Consider the following 17735-nt stretch of genomic DNA (forward strand, 5'->3'; position numbering starts at 1 on the left):
ATTAAGATTAAAAAAAGATATCTATTTGAAAAACAAACTAAATAATGAGGGATAGTAAATAAAATATATATACTTCGCAAAGAAAAGAAATAACTTAAATAAATGAAACTTTGACTTATCGCTTGTAGACTTGTAGAGAGCCACTCAAAATATAAACACTGACTGGACAATAGCTGTATTGTTTCTCATCAAAGGGAGACCGCGATCCTCACTAGACGGAGTCTAAGAGAGAACTGAAAAGTTCTAGTACTGAACACACTATTTTAGCTTAATACTAGTAAGTCGAATTAATTATGACTCTTATCAAAGATTAGACTTACAATTCTACTATAATATTTATTTTGTTCCGGTATGCATGTTTACTCCCCTTAATCTCTAAAATTATTGGAATTTTGAAATGATTTTCGTTGAGCCTTAGCTGTGACATGCACTTTTTTAAAATGTATTTTATTAATTCAGTCCTAAATATATTCTCCATTGCACCTATTCCTAGGATTTCCAATGGGATGAGGTAATTTTATTTACGAATTCTAATTGAAAATCAGATTTCAATTAATTCATACGTTTCCTAAAGTTGCAAATTTGCAAAAACTGGGGACGATTTCTTACGATTTTTGACGCTTTGTTCACACAAAAAATATAAAGTACAAACTCTTTTTAGCACTTAGTTCTCTGTAAGGATCCCTTATCATAATTGAGGGATTTATTCTTGAATGCGTCATCATAATATTTTCCTCGGTGGTGAAAACTCAAATAAATGATGACGGATTTTCACGGGAAATTATGTTATGAATCGATTTTAATCTCGTCAGTTCAATTTTTCGCATCGTTTTCATACCATAACATGAGTCAAACAACATTTACGGCTTTTGTTGATTAGCGCCTTCAGGACACGTCTCAATAAAGTCGTTATTATAAATTCATATTTAAATTATTTTGATTTACTATCGGCTTTCCCTAATAAACGTTTTCCATTCTATTGGAAATTCTAAAGGTAAGAGGGCTGGAGAAGAACTGGTGAAGATTAGAAAATGTATACAAGGACACCCTGTATATTTAAACTTCACTAACTTGTTAGTTATACATTTTCATAATGCATCATGCATGCTCTTAATTTTAAGAAATAATTTGAACCTTTGAATCAAAAAGTAATTCAAATAAAATATTATTCAAACTGCAAAAAAAAATTAATGTTAATTTAATTAACGATGTACAGTAGCAAGCACAACCGTTGGTTTAGTACTGAACCCCTGTTAACACCAGACTCTCCATAAGCTGTAGTGGAACAGATTTCGTATTATATATAAATAATTTGTTAATATTTAATTATTTATCATTACCATTACAACTCATGAAGGGTCTGGAGTTCAGCACTATTATTAAAAAAATAAAAATATATGTAATTTTGTTGTTACAAAATAAAACAATGAACAAAATATGTCATTAAAAAAAATGCCGGCTATGATAAATAATTATTAATTCTGTTACTATAGTTGTGAGTCAACCCTGTGGGTTCACAGAGACCGGGGTCCACCCAGTCTCATTAAGTAGGTACCCTTCGTTTCATCATTTAAGTGGTAGCGGTAAAGTTTTTTTTTTAACATCTTTATTTTAGAGAGATAATAATATTTCTCTCTACCGAATGGAAAGATTGATTTATTATTGGTTTTTATTGTATGTAATTTATTTCCTACAAAGAAGTAATCATACAAATAATAATACTATGATCATTTCTGTCATTTATAAATTAATAATTTGATAATTGCTAAATGAATGAAGTAATGTATACTTTTTCTAAATGGTATTAATTTTTTTCATTAATTTAAGGGTAGTGGTTTAAAATTTTTGAGGTTTTTTTTTTATATTTTTTCTTCTAACTCTGAACAAATAATAATGTCAGACCTAAAAATAAATTACCAATAGCTGTTTTCCAAATTATTATTTTATCAGTTTCATATTTTGAAAATTACCTTATTTAATATTAAAATAAATTAGGTTTAACTTTATTATTTTTTTTAAAGGTTTAGTTAAAGCATCTGAAAAATAGCTGATCAAGTTCTTTTTCTATTTTATAAAAAATTGCTTTTCCCCTCGTTAAACTCCTAAGAATATATCCTAGGATAATTATTATTAAATTACCAATAAATAACAATTCTAATCGGCCAGCTAAATCGCATAAAAAATTACTACATTTGCATTTTTTAGTAATATGATTGAAAATGATAACTGGTAAAAAAGTAAACTGTTAAAAAAAATAAATAAATAAAACGTAACCAACAGCTAAATAACAACACGTCTCTTGCCATACGATCAGCGCATCTTAACCAGTTCTGTGCCACTTAGGAGAAGGTGTTCCATCAACACGCCATTTACTGAAATGGTGCCCTTTCAATTTACTCGCAATAAGACCACGCATACAATTCAAGATCGATGCTCGCTGACTAGACAAACATCCTCCAAGCTTAGGTGGTGGTGTTGATCCCTGGGCGTGATGGATGGTGCTCTGAGGACAGATACCACGTCCATTTGTGATTGACATAATGAACTGGGCTTGAAAGACGCAGTCATTTCTCTTCTACCACTCCAATCTATCACATTTGCGTGTGTAACACATCTTAGTGTGTTGTTTAATTAAGTGACAATTGCGAACTTAAATAAGATTTTAATTGTGACAAAGTTCTCTGTTCCAAAAGAACACCATAGATTTTTCAAAACCTTTTTTTTCTTCTTAATTATTTACTATAACTGTTACCACCACTATTCCGTTAAAAAATTCCGCCGTTAGAAAAATCTCCCCTCCTCCTCTTAGGGGAGACTTTACCCACAGCAGAGGGAGCTGTAACAGTGGAATCAAAAAAATGTTAAATACAATTTCGACTTGCAAGAGACTTTCAAATTTGTTAAACATTCATAGAGAATGCCGAATTTAAGAACGCCAAAAATGATTCAAACCAATTTTGAAGGGTTATCCCTACATGATTTAGAACAAATAATTCATGAAAAACCTAAATTGTTTAATAATTTTGTATATAGACTTAAAATAACTTTATAGAGATGTTAAGAAGAACCTATACACGTTCTCACGAATATAAAAATATCTAAATCAAACTGAAGACGAGATCAAAACGATATGATATGGTTTTCCTTCAAACCTCTTTATTTTTTTATATGGTTACAGAATACAGAATAATATAATGCAATACATTATAAATGTTATTTGTATATGTATAATGTATTGCATTATATTAGTCTGTATTCTGTAACCGTATAAAAAATAAAGAGGTTTGAAAAAAAAAATGATATGAATAGCATATAAAAAATAAAGAGGTTTGAAAAAAAAATGATATGAATACCATTTAAAAAATAAAGAAGTTTGAAAAAATGATATGAATACCATATAAAAAATAAAGAGGTTTGAAAAAAAAACGATATGTCCCCCGGCTAATATGACACCAATGTAGACCCGCCTTCAGCGGAACTTGTTATTGCTCTTATAGTGCCATATGGCAAAACAAGATAGTATATGTATATATGTATTATATATTATGTATTTGTATTGATATTAAAATAAAGAGGTTAGAAAAAAAAAACTATATGTGATTCGTGATTCATATTGAATATATTCATATCATATTCATGTTCACATATTGAAGGAATTACAAAGTACCAGATATACATATACCTACGTGTGTGTATGAATTCAAGTACTTATTTCGTCAGGGAGGTACGAAAAAAAAAAAAAAAAAAAAAAAAACGATATGTGACTTTGTGGCTTTATAAATTTTGAAGTAATTCATTACTGAAACTTTTTCTTTTTTATGTGTTTTAACGTATTTATTCATTAAATTATTTTATTTTATTAATACTATTTTTTTAAAACTTATTTATCCATTCAAGTGTTTCCTGTAACCGTTTTTTTTTTATTATATTTTCCTTTTAATCTATGTGTTAGTCTTATTCTCATAAAATGTATCTATCTGTTTGTTCTTGGGAAACTGATCTACTGCTGTGACTATGAATGATGGTCTGATCTCACATTACCGTCTAATATTGAATTTCTTTAGCGGGTCACTGAAAGGGTGAAATTGGAGGAGCAGAAATGAGAAAGAAAAATAGGAATGAATTGAAACATTTGTATTTGTTGTACAGACCGAAATGGATTGTAAAAGGAAACTGTATGTGGGGGGGGGGAATTGTTTATGATATCTTATTATTGTATCTCTTTTTTCTGATTATACCATGTATGTGTAATTTATATATGTCCGATTACGGATTGATAAGTATCCTGTGTGAAATAGCAACCTAATGTATTTAGGAAGCATAGAAAAATAAAGTGTGATTGGTGAAATTAAAGGTGGTTGGTATGTTGAATCAGAATCTATATTATATTTTAGTGTAAGTAATCGTGAGAACGTAATCGTCTTGTTCTGTCCCTTTGGGTTAAGGTCGTGTATTATGTTATGTTTTTATTACTGTCCGTGTGAGGTCAACACTTAGATTATATATTTAAAAATGTATATTAATAAACAAGGATAATAAAGCCATAACTTACTATACCATAACTGTTATTTCACAAATTTGTCGACGAGATAGCTATATATAGACATAAAAAAGAAACTGTGATAAGTAATATTGAAAAATGATAATTATATTGTAATAACAAAATTCATATGTCACTTATTTTCAACTGAGGCATAGTTTAGCACTGTGATAACCTAATGCTTGTTCCATTTCGTCGTAGTTATGTCTGCTAGTATATTTTTTTAATAGTTATTTTAAATAAAATATATTACTCTTTTATTTTATTTTCAGTCGTCATGAAGTCATTAAAGAACAGACATTATTCTTGATTTCTTTTTTTTTTCATCGGAAAAATTTCGCGTAATATGCTTGAAAACAGCCAGATATTGAAAAATGTTTATGTTATTTTATTGAAAAACATTATTTTTCATCGTTTGGATTTAGTATCGAATGATTGAACCGAAAAGAAATTCAATTTGATCATTTAAAAAGGAAAAAAATAATCGTAGAATAAATTGTCAATACACTAATTCCTCCCATAATTGACAACTTTTAGATGTAAATAAAGTTTGTAAACTTTTGAATTTTCATGTTAATGTATTCAGTGATCCCTAAAAGCAAATAGGTGTTAAATTAAAGTAGAAAAGCCAACAAAGAAAATGAATAAACATGAACTGACGCTATTTGCAAAAGTTCATAACGTTCATTGATTAGTGAATGATGAATTTTCCGAAGTAATTATATAGATGACTGATTTCTATCATTCATTATTCACTAAATGCTAATACAGATCAATTTACGTTGTCATGAATATTAATGTCAATAAAGCCAGTTAATGTCAATATTTAACTCGATAAATTAAATTATCTTATATCTAACCTTCTTTAATTTTTCAGTCGGAATAAAGGAGGAGTAGGACACATAAGGAGGGTTCCCCATAGGTGAGTTCTTTAGTATATTATAGATTCCATTTACTTGTAAATTAATTAATTAAGATAAATTACTTTACGTTATAGGAATAATTTTACTACTTCTTTTGTTGAAATAATGAATTAAAAATTTACTGTATAATATTTACCGTTATCCTTTTAATATTTTACTTGAGATTGTAAAACTTTAAAAGGAAATCTTAAGTAGAAAAGCATATCTTGTACTTCACCCGGTATTACTATACAATGTTTTTTTCAATTAGAAGGTTTGTCTTTTTATTTTAGGTACGTTTTTGTAAAAACGTCCTTATAATTTGGGTATTACATTATATTACTTTTTCGAAAGTGTCAGTGTTAATTGTGGGTACAATGTTTACTAAAACTGATTGGTAAGCTGGTAAACTAATTGTGGGCAGTATTTATAAGGAATTGAAATAAATTAAGTATAATGAAAAATGGAAATAAAACCTCTATTGTTGAAAAAATGATACAAAAAAGGGAATACAATCTAGTTTAGTTGGGTTAGTATTTAAATTAATTTTGGAATGGGATAATTTTGCATAATAAAGATATTACAATTTTACTTGGTTGCTGATTGATGCTGGACTAATGAAGTCTCTATGTTGTATAATTATTATTCTTTTTCTCTTCTCTCATTTCGGGTTCTCCTCCTTCGCCTGGGCGTGTTGTAGATTACTCAATTAACCTAAATTTATTGTAAATATGCCAAGTACTGTTGCTCTGTGCTCAAAGACTGTTCAATTTAAACCTCTTCAAACCAGTTGGACCCAGAATCCCTAATATTTTTTGGATTTTCCAATAGATGGCAGGATTTTGATTGATTAATTTTAATCGACAGTTTTTTCTGTTTCTTTCTCAAACAATCTTATAAAATATTTTTATTTTTATAAAATACATATTAACTTTTGTTCTTTAACTTTCCTGTAGTTACATAGTATTTTTATCCACATTAAAATCAGTTAATTATTTCATAGTGTAAACTACTTGCATATTTTATTTTCACTAAATCTTCATAAATATTGAAGAAGCGTGCCGCAAGCAAGAATTATCCCTAAGACAATATTTCCATTCAAAAACCACTAGTGTTTATCTGACAATAGTTACAATGGATAATGGTCTGACTGCACTGAACCTGAGAAAACTGAACATTGTTTCAGAAAAAGAAAGACTGGCGGAATGGAAAAGCAAGTCTCTACACGAGAGATTCAATAGCCAACTGAACGAAGCCTACGTAGACAAACTAATATCAGTTGAATGGCTAAAAGCTAGAAGGCTATTCTCCGAGACAGAGGGATTCGTGGTTGCGATCCAAGATCAGGTTATTGCCACCAGATCATATAGGAAGCATGTGCTAAAAGACGCAACAGTATCGGATAAGTGTCGATTATGCTCCGTAACGCTCGAATCAATCCAACATATCACTGGAGGATGTGGAGTACTGGGTGGTACTGAATATCTGCAGAGGCACAACAATGTGGCCAAAATCTTGCATCACGCTCTGGCTGTGAAGTATAACCTAATTGAAAATAAGACCCCTTATTACAGGTACCATCCAAATAAACTCCTCCAAAAAGGTCCTCTCAAGCTCTATTGGGATGAATCAATAATTACGGACCATACAGTACGCCATAATAAACCAGATATCCTCCTTACTGATCAAAGAGAATAGAGAGCAGAACTTATTGATGTCGGAATCCCAAACGTTAATAATATAAGCTCTACTGTGGGAGAAAAACTAAGGATATATCAAGAATTGGCGATTGAATTGAAGGAATTGTATCACTTGGAGGGAGTTACCACAACTCCAATCATAATATCCACCAACAGCCTCGTACCAAAATCGACAGTGGCAGGAGTGAATGGTTTGGGAGTGCCTGTTGATGTACTAAGAGAGGCTCAACAGTCGGTTCTCTTAGACACAGCACGTATAGCACGAAAGTTTTTAAATATCAGAGTAAATAAACAAAATATGAAGGTGGTTGGACTTCTAGGTCCTTCACCTCAGAAACTCAACCCGCAATAGCGAGAAAAACAAAATAATAAATAATATTTATAATTTTAATGAGGTGATAAGAGGTGAAGATAGTCGGAGGTATGGTCAGCAAAAGTACCCAAATAAACAAAACTTATTTATTTGTGCCCATGTTTCGACCTGAATTTCAGATCTTCATAACGGGCTGAAAAACAAAACGAAATAATGACCTTAATCAGAGAAACATGAAAAAAGAAAATAATAACGAAGAAACATGGAAATATACGTAACAGTCAATTAAGTAGGTAGTTGTTGGTACTAATAAAAGATAAAATATAATGACGTAGAGGTAAAAAATAATAACAAAATAAAATCTGTACTGCTACAACCCATGAAGGGTTCAGTACTTTGTAAGGAAGTAGTGTTACTATACCAACGGTTGTGCAAGGATGTGATTTGGTCAGAATCACAGATTTTTACCCAATTAAGGGTACCCAAATTATGAGACTGGGTGGACTCCAGGAGAGCTCCAGAAACCACAGGATTGATTCGCGGCTACATATTCCCCTCACAAATCACAATTTTTATTATTATGTTACTTTAAGACAATGATAAATGAATGATTGATGTTTTTATAGAAATTATATTGTACACGAGAAGTTTAAAACATAAATAGAAATGTTGCTGTCTAAAGTTGGTATCACTACTTAAGCTACCTTGTTAAGCTAGTTTGTAACTCTTTCTAGGACACTGTTTCCAATTAAGTTAATTTCATGTTAATGTAATTGCCCCGTGTTAAGGACTTAATTACTTTTAAATCGAACCTCGATACAAAGAACATTCTTGTTAACGTCAGCAATAAAAATGTTACCTGTTTGGCTCCTATTATACCTCTGTTTGCATTCTGTTCTCTAAGAACCGTTTTCTAAACAATGCTGAAACAAGACTTGAGTTGGGAGAGTTGTGGAAGTGAATGCTTACTGCCTGATTAGCCGGACGATTTAAGGCTTTGATTACTTTGAGTCCCTCTTTAATTACTTTGTTGGTGTTTGTCTTTTTTTGTGGATACAAGAAAACATTCTGGATTCTCATCAAGCGAATCGTTATTTCCAAGTTATTGTAGATGTCATTCTCTAGAGGTCAATGTAAAGTATTTGTGTTTAAGCCTCTAGAAAATACCTTCTCTGTCCAGAATTGCTTATAGTAAGTAACAAAACATACACAGAACTACAGTATTCGTTATATAGTACTGCATAATTTTTTTTATAAATTAGAGCAATAAACGGTAGTGACATCTTCAGTTATCATTAAAGCTAATTCAATCGACTTTTTGAAGGAATGCTTTAATGAACTAAACATGAGCTCGGAAAACAAACGAGTTAAAATAAAATAAAGTATATAGGTAAAAAAAAAATTAATAGAAAAACCAATTTACAAAATAATTATGTATATAATAAAATAACTGGCTGACATCTCTGACTGGTCAGAGAAAGATATTTCTTTCTGAAAATATGCCTAGGTTGTTGCTTCGTAGTTATAAATAACGCTGCAACTCTCAAATTTGTCAAAAGTTAGTTGGCCACGTCTATACTATTTCTTTAATCCAGTATCCAAACTTTAACTAAATTAATTACCGCAATGGAATTAATAAACACATTGAACCGCATTACATCAATTACAATCAATAGTCAAGATGTACAAAAATCAAAATGATCACAGTGGCATTTAATGAGGGCAGACAGGGACTGATTGTGGATTTTAATGATCAAAATTAACAATCCAAATGTATCCAATCCACAATGTCCTAATAAATGCGTAGATATAGTCTAGCAATGTAATATAATAGTCAAAATCAACAAAAAAAAAATGTCTAAACACATGGTAAGCCGACAAGGCTGGTAATGAATTGTACTAGGGGACTGATTAGCAACAACTAATTTAAAAAACGTGGATCGTCGATCTGTTGCTATGCAACATCTGCCAAAGAACCCCAAAGAACCGTTAATTTTACACTTAATTATGAGAATAAAAAATATAAATATATATATTTTTTTTAAACGAAGATTCTAATCAAAATAAAACAAATAAAATGAACGTAATTAAATTCAATACTAATACTAAATAAATATTATTAATTATAATTATTAAGCATGGCGTTAAGTCGTTAATTATTGGGGAAAAGAGTGAACAATTACAATTTTACACATAGGAATATTTAGCTTAGGAGAGCAGTGTAAGCCAATTGCCAACTTATCTTATTTCATGATATTATTGTTTGAATTTTTAAACCTTGTTTCTATATTTTGTTCTGTGCGTGTCTATTTGTCTGTTATATATTTTCTTCTAGCGAGGGACATTGAAAATAATTGATCTTTATAAATGAATTGTGCAAATGTGGGACTCTATACCGTTGAGCACCCTGATTTCTGAATGTTTACTGAACAAATAATACGCTAAGGATGAAGAAGTGCTTTCAATTCAGAAAGATATATTGAAAAATATTCCCACTTCAAGTACAAACATAATTCTCCAGACTCGCAAATAGTTCCGAGGAGGAAGTCTGGAAAACTTGTACAGATTATAGAATAATAAGATACACAGAATTTAAAATCTTTACGAAGTTTTACTAGATATTCAACACTCTTTGGAGGCATCTTATTAGTAGTATAGAATATTATACTGTTATAAATCTCTCTCGCTCACTCTCTCATAAATACTCTCTCTCATGCTTTATTTCTCCCTCTTTCTCACTCTCTCTCTTTCTCTATGAAAATGAAGACGCTTACTCAATCATCTTTCTTATTTCCCAGGGGGAACAACTTTTCAGTTAGTCTTTTGATTAAACATGTTTTTATTATTTATAACCTACAAAATTATACCTGTCTGCTTTTAGCCTTAAGTAAGTAAGTGCAGTATATGTACGATTTGTGTATAGTTTGTTAGAAAACAAATTTCCGAATGTTATTGTATTTCATAATGTATATTAGTATATAAATATTCATTTATATTTTTATATTCTCATATTTATTCTGTTATAATCGTTAATATAAATAATTTTATTTTGGAGGGTAACCAATAAGGCCAGAATTTTAATTTATACAACCAAAGTAAAAATACAATTTTGGTTAATTTTTTTCGCTTCCTGAAGTTTAGAACTTACTAGGAAAATAATTGCCGGAAAAAAAAAATCTTTTTATTTTAAAATAAAATACCACTTCAAATCATAATTTGAGTTAATAATAATACTAAAACGCTTCTCTATAGAATTCTTTGAAATTGTTTAATGGATAAAAGACCCAAACATATTTAAAACACAGCATTAATCCCATTTATTAAAAAATGGTCCGCCAAGCAGTTGGATTAGGAGCGCTTTGAAGATTGAATTCTCGATAAATTTTATTTTATTATTATTGATCAATTATATTTCCTTTGATGTCGAATGAACCATTAAACATGGTCTGCTTTGATACTTTAATACAAATAAATAGAATAATTTTCACATTTCATAAGTTGCAATTGAATAAAATTTGTTTGGAACGAATGTAATAACTTCAACTTTTATTTGTTGTTAGTATCCGGGAACGATTGGTTGTACAAATAAAAGGCTTTTGGGGCCGCCCGTAGCTCAGATGTTTAGGTCTAGGTCTATCGTTCTGAGATCTGCGAGCGGGTTGACTTTCTTCATTAAGTGGCGGTCCCACAAAATGAAAAACTTGATCCCCATCATGGTTACAATAAGTTGGTCACCTGTAGGTAACTAGGCAAACATCACAGCTTTGGATTTCCTTAAAAAAAAAAAAAATTCACTCCAAAATTTCTGAGGCTGAAATATTAAAAGTAAATTATTATTTTATGCTATTAATAATTATATGCAAAAAAGTGTTTTGTTTTTTAGATTAATGCATTTATTTGTATGAACTAGCTTAAATAAAGACAGGGGTATATTTTAAATCTTATCTCTCAACTTCATTTTTATCCCACATTTCGGCCGTCAGGCCATTATCAAGTTGGCACCTACTATATTAATTTTATTCACTTATAATTCACTCAACAGATATTATTATATTTCTACTAACATGCCTTACAATTTTTTTTTTCTTTTTATTAGTTTACTTAAATTTAAAAACTATATTTATCAATTACTATCACATTAAAATTAAAATCTGTACCACTAAAACCCATGAAGGGCTAATGGTGCAGTACTTTATGAGGAAGTACTGTTACTAGACCAACGGTTGTGCAAGGAGGTGATTTGGTCAAAATGATGCTCGACCGCCAGATTTTTACCCAATTTATGAGGCTAGGTCGACCCCAGGAGGGCTCCAGAACCCACAAGGTGGACTCACGGCTACAGTTTACTATCACATAGTTTCATTTAATAATTTTCTAGAATAATTATCTACTAACAAATGATTGTATTCTTATTAGATCAATTTAAAGTATTAACAAGTTTCTTATATACAGAACACACACTACTACACTATTATCAACTCATTTTATTTTCCTTTTTTTTAATTAAAAAAAAAATTTAAAACTTATTTTTATTCGTAAATACTGATATATAAATATTCATTTTTTACTTATTCATCTTTTTTATACGTGTTTGTTTGTTTGGTTCTTTAGTGGCGCCAAACTTCATTGGTCATCAACGCCATTTATATTTTATTTAATTTTGCTAATATTCGTTAAATTTTATTTATTTTTTATTTATTTTTTTTATTTATTTTTTATTTTTTTTTTTTTCTTCCGATCAAGTTATATTTTTGTCAGTAAATTTTGTGATTTTAAAAACTGGAACACCTATTCTATTGCCTATTATACGTGTTTTAGCTTATATATACAACTATTTATTGTGTAAGTTCGTACAGAATCTCAATTTGGACATATAAACATGTAATGTTATGGATTATGAACTATAAAAAAACACTACATAAGTATTGTGGAATTTCCCGAAATTAATCTTCTGTAAAACTTACATTATATGGGTTATCGTATTCTTTTAACCACAGCTCTTATCAAATTAAACCCAGTAATTATACCACTCATAGCCATTACTCATTGTACTAAGGGAAACATTCAATATGGAAATGCCTCAATAAATGAACGAGCAGAGAATGTAAACCGAGAAGAGCACGTCATTTTACAGTCTCCGTTTTCAATATGAAGTGGCTCTCAGGTGAATTTCGGTTGCTGCCGTTATCTCAGCCGCAGATGGTGTTATTTAGCTTCGGAATGGCTAATTACGATTAAATTTCCGATTACTAATTAATTGAAGGCCTTTTGTAATTCTAATCTCCATTTTTTTAATGTATTCATTCATTTGAATTTTTTGTTATTTACAATTAATACAAACATTATTTAATGTCTATAATATTCAATTAAGCGCTTTACTTATATAATCATAATTTACTTTAGGAAAACCATAAATTCTATTGGTTTTTTTTTTTGATGTGCGGTCATAAGAGCTTAAGTCAAAAATATGAATTTTTCAGGAGAGAGAAACAAAAAAGTTCAAAACATTAAGTAAAATATAATTATTGATATTTTTATAAAACAATATATTAGTCAGTCTATCTGAAGTATAAAGACCTTAATACCAACCGGTAGCTCTGATTTGGTCCTATAATACAACATAATCTACAAATGCTCAAAAAGTGACTTAAGCCATTATAGAACAGGAGCCCAAGAGGAGAAAAAAGTCAGTTATTTCACCCCAATTTTCGATTACTTTAATGAAAACTATATATAATTACTAGTCAAAATTATACGTAAGGGGTATAAAAAATGGCGGCTTTTTAAAAACGTTAAAAATAATTAATATTTCATTCGGAGCTCTATTTCTTTAAAACTACCAACAACAATAGAAAATCTAAGAGAACATCATTTGAAGTAGAGTAAATTTTTTAAACTTTAATCCCTAATAGAGCTATTTTCGTTCAATAGTTCTCGTGATATAGCTTTTTAAAAAGCAATATTTCATAAACATCTTGTACAGAACGTTCTGAAAGATCAGTAGTTAGTGAATTTATTTTGAAAAATTTGTATCTCAAAAACCGCGCATCAAAGATATAAATCTAAAAACTTCTATTAACTCTCCGACGCTTCGGCCCTTAGGTCATTATCAGATAGACAGCCTAAAATTTGCATATTATAACATATAATTTATCTCACACAAACATTTCTTCTAACTTACCTTGTAAATGATTTTCCCATTCACTAAATTAATTTATTACAATGCAGGTAACAAAAAATATAAACTTAAAATATATTAAAATAATATAGATTTAAAAGATATATAGATGTTTCTTCTTTACGACATTTAAACTTAAAATCATTGTTTATCAAAAAAAACTTCCCTTCAACAGGTTAGGCCTATGGTATCATCCATTTACTGCGCCTAATTTATTTTATCATATATTTCAATCAATTTAATTAATATATATTTATTTTTAACTTCTAAATCAACAATAATTAAAAAACAATCATTATTCATAAATTGAAATATAATTTGTATGAATCAAGAAAGTGACTCTCATATCGAATACATTTTTATGTATTCATCTTTGAATTGAAAACTAATTTAATAACTTAAAAATGTTTTTATTTACAGTTTCTAAATAACTACATATTAATATTACTAAAAATCCTATTTCGTTTATTTTTTTTTGTTTTTTTGTCAATTATTATTAAATTTTGTAATTTGCTTTAAGTATAACACTACAAAGTATTGAAGCCCATTTTCAATGTATATATCATATTACATATTATATCATAAATATTATCATGATAATTTACAATAAGTAAATTGTTTAAGTAGTTATTAAATAAGTATATGTATTGTGTTAGATATAAACTTTTTTACCTATAGATACGATGTATTTTATATATATACATCGCGCGAGGACTTAGTCCTCCATGGTCTGTCGCCCATATAATGATAATAATAATTGTATCACCTCCTTTTGAGTTTCAATGAATTATAATTTACACTACGATTTTTTAAATTAATTTTTAATTTTTTAGATTTCAGACAGACATAAATATTTCATTATAAGTTGGTTTATTTTATATTGAGATGTTTAAAGTTATATTCAAGCTGATAGAGTTTACGATTAGTTGCATACTTGATCAAGCTATTGGATAATTTATTCTCGCTAAGCAAGCAGCTTTGACGAACTTTATGCATAATTAATTGAATGCAGAAAGGTTAACTGTTAATTTTTTAATTACTAATTTGATAATTGATTTATTCAAATAATTAATGACTGCAATTTCTGACAATAAAAACTGATATGATAATCATGTAATAATAAAATATGCAATTCTTCAGATTAATAAAAAAAAAATATAATCGTCTTTATTTATTTATCTTACTATTTTTTTTATTTCTCTATTTTTATTCAATGTCACTTATATATTTTTTTAAGGTTTTACAAACACTGTTAGTATTAATTTATGATTTGGATATTTTATTACTTATGCAGTTTTATTATTACGTATTAAATGTGCTGTTGGTTTTTGTCTTGTTTTCTTAAAAAGAGTTAATTATATAAAGCTCAAGAAGGGAACACAAGAACCCCGAAACGTCCTATAAGAGAAAATATATGGATTAAGAACCATTGTGTTTTTATTTATTATTTGCTTTAAAAAATTATACTCTGTGTAGGTCATATAATGAAACAAATTAAGAAAATAATATATATGTCCTCCTGATTTTTCTTCTAATTTATGTTGAAAAGTGTTTTATTTTATAAATATTTCAATGTATATTATCTTCATTTATCTTAAATTATACAATAAAGGCGATATTATGAAAAAACTGTCGATTAATTTACAGGAAGCTAAAAAATGAAGTTTAGATTACTAGTTTGAAGTAATGTTTAAAAACAAATTTCGCCCATTTTCATATAAAGCGTGGTTGGCTGCAATTGCTAACAATTTTAAACTGAATTGCCAAAGATATTATTTAATAAGAATAAACCAGACTAAGCTGAGAGAAATCAGAATAAAATTTAATCAGAAAATGATTCTATATATTTAATTTAATGTAAATAGGAAAAAAATCATGGAAAAACCATATTCATTGAAAAAATTGTGAAGTTATAATAAAAAGAAAACTTCTACAAGATATCCTACGTACTTAATGACAGGTCTTTTACCCTATTTAACAACGAATGCGAGCGAATGGAAGCACTCACTAGCAATCTCTGAGACACGCGGAAGGTCTAGAATTTTATTCTAAGGATTGGAGGAAAAACAATACAACTGAAAGGACCGTGAGGCTTGGCAGCGTTGGATCGAGGCCCCTCCACCCTAGAATATGGCTCAAGAAGGAAGATAGACAAAAAGAACAACAATGAATGCCTAGAGGGAACGGGGCTAGATTACAAATGACCCAGTAACCATTTGTGCTCATGACCCATTAATGACCATCAAGTGCTCTTAAACTATTCAAATCATTATAGTGTTAGATTTATTACTTTGTAAGACTTTAAATAGAGGAAGTCCCATGTATCGTGATATGATTTAATCAGCATTTAATTAATCATATTTTGATTTATAAATCCGTTTTAAATTTTTGTTGTTTGCATTTTTTTTCCTTCAAGTACCCAACTGGCCTACTTTGGACTTACTGATTCTATTTTCTCAACTCATAATTTATCAATGCTCCAATAAGCCTAATTGAAGTTCTTAAAGAAATGGATAGTTATATATTTTTTAACTGTCTGGTACATAACTTCCTTATGAACCATAATTGGGTTTTACATTTTTTTTAATTACTAGGTTATAATGCCTATTGTTGGAAAAAAAATGAATCCATGTAGCTCTTGAATGGAGTATTTTGTACATATTTTTAACTTCAATATATTTATTTTATTTTATTTAAAATTGATTTTTTTTAATCCTGACTAAGTTAGTTCATTCAAATATGATTAATTAAAAGTTTCATAATAATACCTACCTATTGAGTATTATATATATTGTATATAACAATTTTAAATATTTACGCAACATATAGATGCTTGAATTTACTGTTGAATTGTTGGGAAATAAAAAGATTATTGACATATCTTTTGTAACATGCACCAAAAAAAAAAAATTAGTAGATTTCTTATTACATATGTGGATTCAATTATTGTTCAATTAAATTTAGAAAAATAAAAGAACCTGAAGTTCTATGCAAAGGGTAAAAAACAATAATTTTCGTTCCTGTTAGTCTTTTTGATTTGATGTTATTTTAAGTAGCTGAATACACGAACTGTAATAAAATTTCAATTTTAATTTCTTATTAATAGTATCATTCAAAACTAAACTTTAATTATGTATTCTAAGTACGAATTTACGCTTAAATGAAGCAATTATAACCAGTTTTTAGCAATTATTAGATTCTCTCGTTGCTTTGAAACGTTTGAAAGTCTCGGATATTACGTTGGCAAAGAGTGGATGGTTTGCCAGTGGGAAGGAAATTTTATACATCCACTCGAGAGTAGGTTGAAATGTAACTCTATCTGAGAGAAATGTAAATTAGAGTCAACTTAGCTTAAACCTGCAATCACATAGCAGGGATTCGCCTTTGTCTCGGATCCCAGGGCTATACACTTTTGTCTCAACTAACTAAAAAAAAAATTGATATTTCTTTTCTTTCTTTTTTTGTATTATTAAATAAAAAATAATATAAAAAAAAAGTTCTCAGCGAGCGATAATATTGTATTAAAATTAATGATACAGTTTCTTTTTAAATTTCATATTCGTCTAGCCTGTAAGAAATAATACAATAAAATACCGTCTTAGGAGTCGATATGAATAACTCTACTGATAATTTAACATCCCTCCTTACTAATGTTATTTTTTAAAAACCGATATGATAATCATATCACATCAATATCATGTAATAGTAAAGTATGTAATTGTCTTTATTTATTCATCTTACTAATATCTTTATTTTCTCGATTTTTATTCAATTTCACATGTATATTTTTTTAAAAGTTTATTCAAACATAGTTAGTATTAATTTATAAATTGGATATTTTATTACTCATGCAGATAATTTTTATTATTACGTATTAAATGTGCTGTATTTTTTTTAAACGAATTAATTAAATAAAACTAAAGAGGGGAACACAGTATCCCCGAATCGTGTTAGAAGAGAAAATATATTGATTAAAAACCATTGTGTTTTATTTATATATTTTTTAAAATAATACTATGTATTTTTCTTTTAATTTTTATTTTGGGGCTCCACTAAACCTTCGAATTCCTCTCGTATCCAATCTTTACAATCCAAAATCCTT

The 17735-nt window shown here is 28.7% G+C and overlaps 1 protein-coding gene across 5 annotated transcripts in view; it reads left to right on the forward strand.

Moving 5' to 3' along the window:
- Window positions 1-17735, forward strand: part of LOC106678192 (atrial natriuretic peptide receptor 1) — a 1188520-nt gene that overhangs the window by 387099 nt on the left and 783686 nt on the right. For 3 of the 5 annotated variants that reach the window (XM_067048969.1, XM_067048970.1, XM_067048968.1), the window contains one exon: window positions 5418-5462. The exons of the other annotated variants lie outside the window; for them this stretch is intronic. The gene's annotated coding sequence lies outside the window, so the exon portion shown is untranslated. The remainder of the gene's footprint in view (window positions 1-5417; window positions 5463-17735) is intronic. 5 annotated transcript variants of the gene reach the window in all.

Source organism: Halyomorpha halys, unplaced genomic scaffold (assembly GCF_000696795.3).
Source record: "Halyomorpha halys isolate HHAL.00 unplaced genomic scaffold, Hhal_1.1 Scaffold128.1, whole genome shotgun sequence".
In the NCBI taxonomy this organism is placed as follows: Eukaryota; Metazoa; Arthropoda; class Insecta; order Hemiptera; family Pentatomidae; genus Halyomorpha; species Halyomorpha halys.